Source organism: Schistocerca gregaria, chromosome 8 (genome assembly GCF_023897955.1).
Source record: "Schistocerca gregaria isolate iqSchGreg1 chromosome 8, iqSchGreg1.2, whole genome shotgun sequence".
Lineage (NCBI taxonomy): Eukaryota > Metazoa > Arthropoda > Insecta > Orthoptera > Acrididae > Schistocerca > Schistocerca gregaria.
The window spans coordinates 480,537,842-480,552,381 of record NC_064927.1 but is presented as its reverse complement, the minus strand read 5'-3'; positions in this window follow the sequence as shown (position 1 = coordinate 480,552,381).

The following is a 14,540-nucleotide window of genomic DNA, read 5'->3' as shown; positions in this document are numbered from 1 at the left end:
CACTGGCTCAGACCCAGCCATACACGGGGAACAGAACCGACATCTCTACACAGGAAGGAACTGACCCAAATACACGTCGTCGATGAGACGACCAACCAACGGTCAACCCCACTGGTACTGGCTGGGTGGACCTCACTGGAGCGGAGTGCCCAACTGCACTGGTGCTGAGTCACGACCACCCAGCTGGTCCTTCTCCGATCTGACTGCCAGACACACGACGATCCGGAAATACTATTTGTCACCCAAAGATAGTACAACAGTGTACTTATCGATACGCGCTACTGCTGCCGCTCACAGGCAGACAAGACAGCAATTCAGTGACACCATTAACTGAAATTAAAATGATAATGTTAAATAAAGATAGCATGAACATGAGCCACGCATGGCTCAGTGGTGTGTTACTGTCAACAGTTCAGTGATAGAGTTGTTCTTATCAAAATTGACAGCAAATCAGTACCGACATGCCGACGTCACAAGCTGAAGACGAAGAGATAAAGCATATGAGGATCCTGGAATGGTAACGTAGTACGTAAAGGGGGATGAAAATCTAACAGTCATGGGGGACTGGAATGCAGTTGTAGGAGAATAGAAGAAAACGTTACGGGCTTGGGACAAGGAATGAGAGAGGAGAAAGACAAATTGAGTTCTGTAATAAATTTCAGCTAGTAATAGCGAATACTTTGTTCAAGATTCGGAAGAGGAGGAGGTACAATGGAAAAGTCCGGGTGATACGGAAAGATCACAGTGAGATTATATCATAGTCATATAGATATTTCGAAATTAGATGCAGGACTGTAATGCGTACCCAGGAGCAGACATAGACTCACATCATAATATACTAAAGATGAGAAGTAGGCTGAAGCGAGGAGGAATCAGTACGCAAAGACGTCGGCTATGAAAGTACTAAGGACTGACGACATACGCTACAGAGGCCATAGATACAGCAGTAACGAATAGCTCAGTAGGCAGTAGAGTTGAAGAGGAATGGGCATCTCTAAATAGAGCAATCGCAGCATTTGGAGAGAAAAATGTAGGTATAAAGAAGGCAACTGCGAAGAACCCATGGATAACAGAAGAAATACTTCAGTTGATCGATGAAAGAAGGATGTACAAAGATTTAAGGAAAATGCAGGAATATAGAAATAAAAGTCAGTGAGGAATGAAATAAACTGGAAGTGCAGGGAAGCAAAGGCGAGAAAGTTGCATCAAAAATCTGAACAAATCGAAAAAGAAATGATCATCGAAAGGACTGACTCAGCGTATAGGAAAGTAAGAATAACCTTCGGTAAAATTAAAAGCAAGAGTGATACCATTAAGAGTGTAACGGGAATTCCACTGCTAAATGCAGGGGAGAGATCTGATAGGTGGCAAGAGTACGTTGGAGGCCACTATGAGGGGGGAAATTTGTCTGAAGTGATAGAAAAAGAAACAGGAGTCGATGTAGAAGAGATGGGGGATCCAGTATTAGAATCAGAATTTAAAAGAGCTTTGCATGAGTTAGGATCAAATAAGGCAGAAGGGATGGATAACATTCTATCAGAATTTCTAAAATGATTGGAGGGAGTCCCAACATAACGTCTACTCATATTGGTGTGCAGAATGCATGAGTCTGGCGACATACCATCTGACTTTCGGAAAAATATCACCCACACAGTTCCGAAGACTCCAAGAGCTGACAAGTACAAGAATTATCTCACAATCAGCTTAACAGCTCATGAGTCCAAGTTGTGGGCAAGAATAATACACTGAAGAATGGAAAATCAAATTGACAGTGTGTTAGATGATCAGTTTGGTTTTAGGTAAGGTAAAGACACCACAGAGGTAATTCTGATATGGCGGTTGATAATGCAAGCAAGACTAAATAAGTATCAAGACACGTTCATAGGATTTGCCGACCTGGAAAAAGCGTTCGGTGATGTAAAATTGTGCAAGATGTTTGAAATTTTGAGAAAAATAGGAATAATTTATAGGGAGAGACGAGAGAGAAGACAGTAAGAGTGGACGTCCAAGAACGAAGTGCTCGGATTAAAATGGGTGTAAGACATGGATGCAGTCTTTAGCCCCTACTGTTCAATCTTAACATTGAAGAAGCAATGAGAAAATAAAAGAAAGGTTCTGGATTGGAAATGAAATTCAAGGAGAAAAGATATCAATGAAACCATTCGCTGATGATATCGCTATCCTCAGTGAAAGTGAAGAAGAATTACACGATCTGCTGAATAGAATGAATAATGTAATGAGTACAGAATATGGACTGAGAGTAAATCGAAGAAAGACGAAAGTAACGAGAAGTGGCAGAAATGAGAACAGAGAGAAACTTAATATCAGGATTTATGGTCAGGAAATAGATGCAGTTAAGGAATTCAGCTACCTAGGCAGCAAAATAACCAATAACGGACGGTGCAAGGAGAACATGAAAAGCAGATTACAACTGCCAGAAAGGGCATTCCTGGTGAAGAGACGTCTACTACTGCCAAACTCAGACCTTAATGTATGGTAGAAATTTCTGAGAATGTACGTTTGTAGCACAGCATTGTGTGGTAGTGAAATGGATTGTGGAAAAACCGGAACAGAAGAAAATTTGAGATGTGGTGCCACATACGAATGTTGAAAACTAGATGGACTGATAAGGTGAGGAATGAGGAGGTTCTGTGCAGAATTAAAGAGGAAAGGAATGTGTGGAAAACACTGACAGGTGGAAGGGACAGGATGATAGGACATCTGTTAAGACACCAGAGAATGACTTCCATGGTACTAGAGGGAGCTTTAGATGACAAAAAATGTAGAGGAAGACAGAAATGGGAATACATCCAGCAAATAATTGAAGAATTGGGTTTCAAGTGCTACTCTGAGATGAAGAGGTTGCCACAAGAGAGGAATTTTTGTCAAGTCGTATCAAGCCAGCTGAAAGACGAGCTTGAGAAAGGCTTACAAATGCGCAATTTTGAAAGAAACGTTAACTACCTAAGAAGATAAAAACAGTTTAAGGGACTCCCCAAAGCTGTGCGTTCAGCTCAACTTAGCAAACATGTATCAAATCATTTAAGATAGTAAACCTCTAATGAGTCCACATTAATTATCAAAATCTTTCTTTCTTCCCCCAGTTAGACAAGCAACAAGTAATCTATTTTTTTAAAAAAAGGCACTAACTATTTAAGAAAAACAACCATGTGAGAGACATTCCCAAAATGTACTTTCAACTCAGCTTTGAAAAGTTGTATAAACTGCTTTACATAACTCTTGATTCAGTGATCTTGTAGGGAAGCAGCCTACTCACGCCATATAAAATTCATATGCTTTCCATTGTGTGCCAGCCTAGTCCGCTATAATTAGCTATGACGTCACGAATTTTGCTTAATACCTTAAAAATAAAATAAATAATCTGAAAAGTTAATAGCATGCCAGGAGTGATACTAATATGATAATGTGTTATGTTTTAGTCTAACAAATTCAACAGTTTTCCAAATTTGGACGTTTTACGTAAAAATCATCGGCGCAACAGGAAAAAGCTAGAAACTTCAAAATTTATATTCGGATTCCCTTTTAATTGTAACTTAATGGGAACAGCATGCTGGACCTCACAAAGTAATATTTTTGTAGAAATTCATGGTTTTCTGTTTTGTGTCCTAAAAGTTCGGAAGCAAGACAGATTAAGTAAGTGATTAGATAAAGCTAGGATGTTTATATTGAATGGAGATACGCTATAATAACAAAGATGTGAGAAGTATCAAAAAGATAGCTATAAAACTATATCTGTAGCGTCTCTCCAAAGGGCATGTTCACAGCTCATCTATTGCAAGTAGTAACTAAAATAATTCTCTTGCCAAATATATTTAACCGAGCCACTTCAGAATTTTATTATAGATACTTACCTGTGTGTTGAATGGACAAATAAATGAAGAGCTGCATTGGCCTTCAGCGAATGAAGCAATTAACTATTGCATAAATTGAAGTGGTGTTTTGCGAGCCCAGTGGGTAGTCAGTAAGGGAGATGTCGGCTGCTCCTTCGGCGGTCTGCACCGCGGCTATATAAATAAGACCGTGCAAGCTAGAGTAAGGCCCCAGTTCTCTTCTAGATTCGTATCAGGGGGCACTCCGTGTCGGAAGACATGTCGCGTTTGTGCAGTTGCCACGAACCGTCTTGGATGCCGCATTACATAACTCGATTTGCACTTAACAATGAGTCCACTTTGAGGTAAAGTGTTAATTACTGAACGACTCCAGTGATTTATTCTCAGTTTGCGTATGTCGTATTTTCATTTGTCGCCGCAGGAAAGACCTACTAGCATGGCATTTTTGCTAATCATTTTCTAGTTGCCAACATTGTAGTTAAAGAGCCTGTGTAGAGAACGGCAACAAATAATAGTAATCATTTAATTATTTTCCAACCGCCGCCCCACAAAGTGTTTGCAGAGCCGTCGTCCCTCGCTTGTCGCAAGTCTGGACGTCCTTCCACCCCGTCAGACAAGCGTCGTCTTCTCACGCCGACAAAACTAGGAGTCACTAAGGTGTGTGTTAACGGTCGGGTCCGTACAGAAATAGTTTTCGTAAATACGCTCGGGAGAGGAATATAGATCAGGTGTGAAACCACAGTCAATATGCAAGCACCGATCTACCTGGGGCTCAAAAGGCAAAGGGCGGAAACGAAGGCTCGCAACCCCCAGGTGGTTGTACCGAACCAAAACACAAGAGAGACATTACAGAGACCCAGAATAACTCAAGAGGTTGCTGATGAACACAAAGGTTAAACCAGGCAGCCGTCCAGCTTACGTCATCTCCGAAGAAGAAAGCGACTAACACATTTCAAGGGTGCGGTTTAGGAATGCACACCCATTATTTCCAATATGTCAGGCGTTATCTTGAATAGAACACCGCAGGGCCTTCAGATTAACTTAATAAATACGAAACAGCTGTCATCTTCGGAAATTCACCTAAGCAAACAGCTAAGCCATCATTCCGAGTTCTCTAAATAGGATCGTAATCCGTGTCCAGGACCACAGCACTACAGCCACTCCACCAAACAGCACAAGTTACAGAAGATCACTAAGTAGTGCAAAAATGACCAGGCCAGACGATGATGTCCTTCAACCGAACGCCAACACCTAAGGGCCTCCCGTTCTTAAAACCAATGGGGCCTCCTGCTGTCCTTCCTAACTGACGTTGCGACTTCCATCCGGCCAGAGCCGGTCCACAAGATTGCCTTGCACCCACCACCCAGCCCGCCGTACCACCGGTCGCGCCCTCTCGCGGCCACTGTCGCTGAAAGCGAGTTGCCGCTGAGAGGCCAGCGCCTCCACCATAATGAGATGAACTCAGAACGGAACAAACAAAAGACAGAGACACCCTGGGAATTCGAAAGAAGCTGAACCGAGCAGCTCACATGTTACTGGAGGACATTAACGAGGACGAAGTTGTAGAAACTGTAGACAGGAGTGCGATCAGTAAGTCTCTGGAGCCAGATGAAGAGCCTTGGAGTTTTATTGGATCTTTCATCACTTGATGGCTTCCTCTTGACCTGAACTTTTCACGAACTAATATCTCCTGACGTGCAAATTTCGTCTGGCTTTGTAGAGGGGCTGATTACCCCAATATCTCTGCCTTCTGTTGGCACACGACTCAGAGACTACCGCCTATTAACACTATTTCTTTCGAGTCGTCCGTCTCCTGACTGGTTTGTTGCGGTCAGCCACAAATTCCTCACATGGGTCAACCTCTTCATCTCAGAGCACCACTTGCAACCTACTTCCTCAATTATTTACTGGATGTCTCTGAGCACTATGGGACTTAATTTCTGAGGTCGTCAGTCCCCTAGACCGTAGAACTACTTAAACATAACTAACCTAAGGACATCACACACATCCATGCCCGAGGGAGGGTTCGAACCTGCGGCCGTAGTGGTCGCGCGGTTCCAGACTGTTGCACCTAGAACCGTTCGGCCAAACCGGCCGGTTTTACTGGATGTATCAATCTCCATTTTCCTCTACAGTTTTTGCTCTCTATAGCTCCCTCTAGAGCCATGGAAGTCTTTCTCTATCGTCTGAAAATATGTCCTATCATCTTGTCCCTTCTCCTTGCCCGAGTTTTCCACATATTCTTTCCTCTCCAATTCTGCACAGAACCTCCTCATTCCTTAACTTATCAGTCCACCTAAGTTTCGACACCTGTCGAATAATTGTGTTGGATGACGATCAGTTTGGATTTAGGACAGATAAAAGGCACTAGAGAAGCAATTCTGACGTTGCAGTTGATAATGAAAGCAAAACCCAAGAAAAATGAAGACACATTCATAGGACTTACCATCTACCTCATTTTAACGATGATAAAAGTAATTTATTTATCTCCATCACAATTTTACTTTTTCTGCACACGGGAAGAGAACGAGTTTCTTGCATACCGTGTAGTTTTCGTCAGCCACCAGCGTCAGCACAGAAGTGTGGAAAGGAACCTTTTAACACCACCAGACGTCGGAACAGTGTTGCGCATTGTTGTCTTTGATTGTTGCGTCCTAAGGACGAGTGGTTTTGATGTGTCGCTCACGCCTACACAGGGAAAACAGCGCACAAAGTAAACAAACGTTTATTGACCAAAGGAAGAAACGACAGCTTCGACGATAATAAGAAAATCAAAATTACAGTGCCTCACAGGTATGAAGACTAGATGGTATGGTGATTCCAGAGTCTAACAAAGTAACACAATTATTGTCTCCATAAGCAAATACATTTGCATGGAAAGTATCATCATCATCATTATCAGTTATTTGCTATATTAACAGGTCCTTTGCCTCTCCATTTTTTGCGATCCAGTACTTCCTTCTTGAGGCTGCTGTATGTTGTACCGTCCATTATGTCATCCAGTATCTGGAATCTCTTCCTTCCTCGCTTCCTTTTCCCTTCTACATAACCTTCTAAAACTGTTTTTATCAGTCCATCATTCTTTCTTAATATATGCCCAATCCAATTTCTTTTTCTTCTCTTTATTAAATCTTGTAACTGTCTTTTCTCTCCCACTCTTCTCAACACTTCTTCTTCCCAATAAGCTGCCCTAAATAGCACCATCATGTGAGCAGAAAAGTCTATCGTTGATATAGTCTGACTGCGCCAAGGAAGCGACGATTATTGCTGAATACGGCGTCATCAATCCCTACGATGGGCTTCGAGAGCGTCCTGACGCTGGGAGAGGCTCTCAAAGCAGGAAGAGCTGACTCGACAATGGCGGCGAACTTTATAGCGGCCAGTGGCGGAATGATCGCAGCACTATTTTCTTGTCACGTGTAAGGCAGACGCTCATAGGTCCCTTGGAAGTGTTGGCCTGTGCTATCGCTGGTACCGCCACCTGTTGTCCGTCCGTTGCCGCGACAGGACGAGTCCACGACTCTCAGGCTTGCAGGGACCATGTAGGCTGCACGCGCGCCCGAGGTGCCCGAATGGTTGCCGATCGCTTTGGCGAAGCTCGCTGGTGTAGCAGTTCACATCCTCCGTAATGCCACATTCACAAAACAGTGAATGCGGAGAGGTGCTAGCTGAAGCATGCGTAACTGAAGGCCATTCGTGCAGAAGTCAATGCAAACTTCATTCCATTAAACGGTCTTCGTCTGTCAGGTTTTACTTGACATTATCTGTGTTACATAATGGCGGCCTGTTGATTTCGTGGACTGTGCCCACTTTGCATTCCTTTCACTTTGTAGTACCCTCGTCTCCACTGTTGTGTCTTGTACCGCAAGTAAGCAAGGAAGAGGATGATGTTACGGACGGCCGATATTCTCTTTCTACAACACAAATGCACACGTAGATTAATACCGTTCTTTATTTACCAGAACAGGAATCAGTTACATATCTTCAGATTAAAAAGGCTAAAATGGCTGTAGGCACTATGGGACTTAACATCTGAGGTCATCAGTCACCTAGACTTAGGACTACTTAAACCTCAGTAAAATAAGAACATCGCACACATTCATGCCCAAGGCAGGATTCGATCTTGCGACTGTAGCAGCAGCGCGGTTCCGGACTTAAGAGCCTAGAACCGCTTGGCCACGCGGCTGGCTACTTATCTTCAATAGAGTCCATGTTTTGTGGTACTAGTTCATCTGCAATAATATATTTGCAGACAGTATCGGTAGTGTTGCTATTATAAACATTAGTCTGTGTGCTGGTCCCGCTGTAGGCACTGATCTGGTCGCTATGTACTGTCATAACCTGCGATGTGAACTGAGCCCGCTCTACAAGTGAATGACAGACGCCAAATTGGAAGAGTGAGACAGTGAGGCCTATCAGACAGCGCCGGTGGCTTAAATGCTTGCTGTCGAGAGGGCGTTGCGGCGTGTTGCTTGTCTGTGTGTCTCTGGCCTATCTCGTGATAGTCGCACTTCATCCTGCACCTGCGTATCGATCTTTGCGCTTCATATTTGCCAACTGGTGTGCTGTTGACAGCTTATGCCATCACACTCTTCTTGTAGAAAGCCGTTTGTCAGTACTTGAGGATGTTTCTCTTCGCCAACGCACTATTGTTCCTTCTGACTTTACTGGAGATTACTTCCACATCCAGCAAATTCTGCTCATTAAGGTCGATGCGTTAACCTCCGGCTGCTAAACATTTCTGAATCCACTTATGCAAGTTGTCCAACATTCCACAAGATGGTATCTCTCTTCACTACGTAACGGTGCGGAACAGAATTGCATCAAACGCCTTCCCAAATTTAATGCACACAGCGTCAAAGCGAATGTCGTTATATACTGTTCCATGAATCTCATTGATGAACAGAGCGAACCGAGTTTCACAAGATCGGTGTTGATTCGTTCAGAGGTGATATTTGTTCCCCAAAAGGCGTTAGTGACACCAATCATGTTCCATAGCTCTACAGTAGTAGAGGGGTTTTGGGCGCACGACAGCAAGTGAAACGTCCCCTTAGAACAGTTTATACATGGCTGTGCTTAAACTGACACACAATATTTTTAGCGCAACGCAATCTGACTTCCAAAAATCCCTACGAAATAATGGCCCTGACTAACATTAACCTATACGTTTCACAAATCACTTACCTCACAAAAATCTTCGTTACTCAAGCTACTGCAATACAGCGAGCGCCACTACTGCCAGCTAAATAAAAGATTCAAACTACGGAAGTCACTAACTACTGAGGCATAGTTAGCAAATGAAGGATTTTAATATAGAACAAACAATGTATTTACCTTAATAGTCATAATATATATATCAGTTCACGACATCCAGTCTTACAAATTACAAAACTCCGCCATCTCTCTCCCCACGTCCACCACTGCTGGCGGCTCACCTCCAACTGCACAACGCTACGCGCTGTTAGCATCCAGCTGCCGCTGCCCAACACTACAATGGCAGACAACAATGCAAACTAAACACAGACTGCGCATGGCACAGCCAGTGATTTTTATACAGAGCACTACGTGGCGGAGGCGTTACCAATAAAAAACCTAAACAGCTTACTTACATAGCCCCCATGCTCCCCACAAAAATTTTTTACAAATTGTTTTGGGCAGTGGCCAATAATGATTTGATAAAATTTTTCATAATTACTATAACAAAGATATCAAATGCACACACGTATTGATACAATGTTGGTCAGAAGCTAATATTTTCTCACAGTCCATAAAGACAGTCCTTATCACTCATCAAAGTAAAATTGCAGTGTTTTTCTCAAAGTCTGAGTAGTAAAAGAAAATGCACACGTAAGTAGTGGATTTCCATGCAGTCTTGAAGAAGTAGTGTTGTCCCTCCAACGGAAAGACAGTGCTGACTCTTGACATGCAGACAGGTAATGGGCCACAACAGAGCCAACCCACAGCAGAGTCAGTCGAAGTTTTGAAGAATATTGGTACGTAGGTCATCTCAGAGCAGACCCACTGTAGTCCTGGTAAGGATTACGGTATTGGTGGGCCACCAGAGATGCAGACCGACTGTAGACCTTCTAGAAATAATGGTATTGGTGGGTCATCAAAGGTGTAGACCCACTGTAGTCCTTGTAGAGATGGCCAGCAGCCATCTGTTTGACTGCGCAGGCGCACAATCACCATTGAAGAGTCTTGCGAATAATATAGCAAGTCCATAACCACCACTTGTGCACTCACAAATTTTCTTTTGAAATGTCCTTAGAACCAGAAATGCTGTTATCCAGTCCCTTACTGAATTATTAACACACGTGCAAACACTATCAGTCCCTACTTCTCACATATTGTCCATATACTATGACCAACAGAAACGTGTGCAGTGGAATGTAATTTACAAGTTACTTAATTTGATGAACTGGTGTCAATTACAATTTTATAACATGAAAATACAATAACAAAGGTACAAAATACATCTTTAAATAACATAACAATACAGAGAACATTTGCAGTAGTACAGGCTTTACAAAAGAATCGAAATAACAAATTCATAGGTGTTGCAAAAATTATGACATAAGTACATACATAAAAGATCAGAATAATTATTGAAACATCAACTTCACACATTAGCATTAAAATAAAAGAGAATAAATAATGTCTAAACATCAGAAAAATTCTACAATGTAAATATTATTAGCTAAACACATAAAGACAGGAAGAACACAAATATACAAGAGTACACAAACACATAGCGGAATAATAGAAAGGGAAAGGACAGGGTTTGTTTTACTGCAGTATCTTGCAAACAAAACTTTCTTTACTTCTTGGAGATCTCCATTTGTTCTTCATTATTTCCAAAAAGTCCTATCTATACATGCTTTCTGTACTTTTCTCATATAACCTCTCAGTGCATTTCTTCAAATTCATCGCAACTCATTCTCTTATATAGGCTACCCCTCTTAAGCTAACTTAAATCTACTGAGCTCAGATGCTTAACTAAGGGACGAGGCAATGCAGCATCACAAAACAATTAATACAAACATCAATGACCCAAAAAAATGCAAAGTAAGCAGCAGTAAATGTAATAACTTATATCTAAACATGAAAAAATCCACAAGCAGAAAAAATAGTATACTAAAGTCAACAATGCAGATAAGGGAAAGTTATAATCACATCTTAATGTCTATGTAATTAAAGTGGTGCACCACAACTTATTCTATTAAATAAATTACCAAGTACTTGAAAAGAAAATTATGTATGCAGTTCCTGTTACTAGTCCCTTCTTATTGTTCTTTCCTTTCCAAGTGCTCCTTTTTTTTTTTTGAAGAATGTGGATCATAAAATTATTATTTAACAGATCTGTTGACAGAAAGTTTTCACATTAGCAAATGCATTTAATTTTATTTTATAAAACCAATGCTGTAACACAGCTGGAAAACAGATATCAAATGAAACAAGCAACTATGAAAGGCAAAGCATAAAAATATCATTCAATAGTCATGTGACATTTCATAAGTTAGTACAAATTTTCTCAACTCTCGTAGAAAGACGTTTGTTATAATCAGGTGTCAGATGTAAGTATCTTTCTCAGTAATGAGCGTGTCGTATTTGCGACGCTTTCAACAAAGAAATGTCAATAGCGAGGATAATGGCTTCCCGTTTTTTTTTTTTTGTTTTTTTTTTTTTTTTTACCTGTGCCTCTGAAAGGCACACACTAATGGCTTGTTTCCTGGTTGCTGTTTCCCAGCTGGGTGCCCACGACGCATTACGCACAGGTGGTCTCTTAACTGTCTTACCGAAATATTTACGACACCAGTTTCCGCTACAGTGGCAGTCTCATATAAAAAATTTCACAGGTCAAGAACTTGCGTTACAAATCTGTAGAAACAAAATCCTGTAAATATAACAGTGTCCAAAAAATTTTCGGCGGCATTGTGGTACATTCACGCATTTACATACATATCACCTTTTAAAGTACGATTCTTGGTTTCCAACCACCTTTTTCACAAACCAGAGTCCCTAACCACTACTCATTATTCCTTACCTTATCCATCGACACTTCAATATTCCATCATAACAGATAAGTAGCATAATCAAACAACTCATATAGCATCAGCTTATTGATCATAAACATACCGCAACAGCATAATACACATAGTCATCGTAATAATAACATCATAACACCTCAGTCAACTCTCTAAATCGTCGTAGCTTCCTCCAATAATTTCAGAACCTAAAAAAAATTCTCTGCTCATGTCAAAAGTGTCATCTGCCTCAAACGTACTTTAAAAATCATGATCCCATACCAAATACATCATTGAAAGCTTTCATAGTATCACAATGGTTCCGAAAAAATGTGAACAGTTCACAAAGTACAGACAAAATACAATTTCTTAAGTGTGAAGTTATCCAACGGTGTAATTACGTAAACATCTGTCACTGATGAAGTAAAATAAATGTTTGTCTCTCTCAGTTAAATGATCAGATAGCTGTGTAATTAATGTGTTAGAGAAATATGGTACCGATGTGTAAAGTTGTATAAGCAAATACCATATTAGCTAGGGCTCCTTGTGCTTGCCATACACATGGTACACAAAGTAGGCGTGTACCCACCTGAGGATTAATGTAATTATATCCTCAGGTGTTACAGATTACAGCAATGGAATGAAATGTATCACGGAAAACTTTCTTTGTAATTCAAATATGTTGAAAAATAAATAGCTTAATGCGTGTCCTGTAGCGCTAAATTTGCGTCTTGCTGTAAGACAATCTCTGTGGAAGTGTCGTAGTTATTGTCCTCCGAAAGTTAAGTTCTGCAGAAGTCAATGTACTTACCTCATGATAAACGAAATTTAAATGCTTTGCGTATAGATATCTTAGTTATTACGCTTATTGCCGTGATGAAGTAAGTACTGTACTGTAAGTATTGTTGTGCTACAGAAAAGGCTCATTGTAGCTATACGACAAACGTTACTACTAAAACATGTTTTACTTTCCAGAAAAATTCAGAAAAACTGTGCAGATATAAAACAGATAAACTACAAAAGCAACATTGTAAATTGTCACTCATTAGTAGCGTCGTGATAAAATCGTGTAGCTGTCACATAAACTAACCACTGAGTCATCTGGTATCTCACAGAAAGTACTTTAACTCCAGAATTTATTTTCAAGTAAACCAAAATATTGCATTAAAATCTCATTAGCAATACTGGTAAATGTTCTAAGTATGTGAGCCTTATAGTCGTTACGTAATCGTGCAACTAACAAGCAAGAATGTACACGCACAATAACACTGTGATGTATGTTCACTATAACAATGCATTCGTAATTTCTGTTTAAATAAGTTCTCTTGGTTCTAGACTGGATAGTTAACTTCAAAACATTGTTGCATGTTAACAGTTTCTCAGTGTGACAAAATATACTAGAAATGTTAAGTGAAATGTTTAATGGCAAAGACAAACTTAAAAAGCAGATTATTTCTTAATAAACGGTTTTACATGTAAAATGTGGTGTAAACCTTTACTCCTCCTAGTACGCAGACTGTCAACTGAAAAGCAATTATCATGTGGTTACGTCAGTAAGGAACACTGGAATTTTGCTTAAGGTTAGCTTATGTTATTTTTCTCTGAGCCCGCCGGCCCACGCGGCTGCCTCCGGTGGGAGTCATTGCCTGTTTCTTTGTTGGCACGCGTCGTTATTGGGATTAGGAGACCTAACTTCTACAAATTCACCTTGCCGAGAGGGCCCTGCTCTGTTTGAATCCCGCCAGTTCTGATGCAATTCAGGCCTGTCGTTACGATCATATCGTCTGTCGTCATGTTGGTAATTTCTGTAATTAATTTCTTGTCGGTCACGTGGTGGAGAATTTCTCCCTGAATCGTAACTGCGCGCTGGACCGTTGCGTCTGAAGTTATTCCGTCTCCCTTGATAATAATTATTTTGTTTCCCGTATTGTCTGTTTCTCTGATTGTGTCTGTGATATTCATTACTGCGGAAATGCGATCTTTCTCCGTAACTATTACTCTGCGAGTGGTTGTCATATGGGTGGTGTCTGTTTTGGTCACGATTTGTGTTGTGAGAATGGCCTTGTCGTGTACAGTTATTGTTTCTTTCATCGCGGAATTGCGACGGATGTGACCTGTATTGATTGTTTTCCTGTTTTCGCATCCCACGACTGTCTGTGTCAATTTCTAATTCTTGTAAGAGTCCCCGAGAAGCTTCAATGTCGTCTTTGCAACGGCCTGCCAAAATAATATGCTGTAAATGTTCAGGCAGTTTGATTAAACAAATGTGGATGAGTTCTGTGGCGCTGTGTGGGTTTGAAAGATATTGATTCTTATGTAACATGTCTTCAAAATATTTGACAAGACTGGAAAATTCAGATTGTTCGAAATGCTTCATCATCATGATGCTATGTTTTACTCGGTCTTGTGTGGCTTGGGACCAATATGCTGAGAGGAAGGCATGGTAAAATTCTCCTTCACTGTGGCAATCGTGAATGACCGATCGCATTCTTACAGCTGGTTCATTCTCTAAATAGCCACACATAAATTCTAATCTGTGCTCTAGTGACCAGTTGGGAGGAAAACAATGAGAGAATTGATGGAGCCACGCTTGTGGATGAATGTCGTTGCCAGAATTCTTAAATGTTTTGAATTTACGTGTAGTAATGAACAGCTTATAGTC